Below are 839 nucleotides of genomic sequence, written 5' to 3' on the forward strand. Positions count from 1 at the left end.
TATATATATATATATATATGTATATATATATATGTATATATATGTATATATATACATATATGAGTGTGTGTGGGTACACACACACATACATATATACATATATGTATATGTGTGTGTGTGTGTGTGTGTGTGTGTGTATGTATGTATATATTGAGCAGATTGACCGGAATCTTTAACAAATGCTGTGGACCGTCTACAGCTTAATCGGACGGGCCATGTCGCACATAATAAGTACAACAAGAATCTGATTTGATATCCTAACATGATAAATGAGTGGACAAGGAGATTTACTGCAGTGCGATCATCCATGTAAGCGCTGAGTGCGCCATCTGGCCACTGTACAATTCACAATAAATCAATTGGATGGATCAAATGATGATTATGGTCTGGGAAAAAGACACTCACTCTCTCTCTATCTCTCTCTCTCTCTCTCTCTCTCTCTCTCTCTCTCTCTGATAAACACACACACACACCACACACACACAGACGCACACATACACAAGTTCAAGTCGACTCATGTATAAATATCTCTGTTTACCTGCACAATTGTTTACGTATATGCATGCAGATAATCTTAACGCTTATTCATAGATTCTTATAAAGATTGCTTGAAGCACACATGTATACGCATTCGCACCCAAAACATACTCACACTCACACAAAGGGAGATGCACATATATATAATTAAACACACACATCTTAGAACGACGCTCAGTTACGTGGATAGGCATTCGAACGTCAATACCTGCCTATATGCTACCATGTATTTACATGTGTATATATATATATATATATATATATATTTATATATATGTGTGTGTGTATATATATATATATAT

This window comes from Octopus bimaculoides, chromosome 9 (assembly GCF_001194135.2).
Source record: "Octopus bimaculoides isolate UCB-OBI-ISO-001 chromosome 9, ASM119413v2, whole genome shotgun sequence".
NCBI classification, from domain to species: Eukaryota; Metazoa; Mollusca; class Cephalopoda; order Octopoda; family Octopodidae; genus Octopus; species Octopus bimaculoides.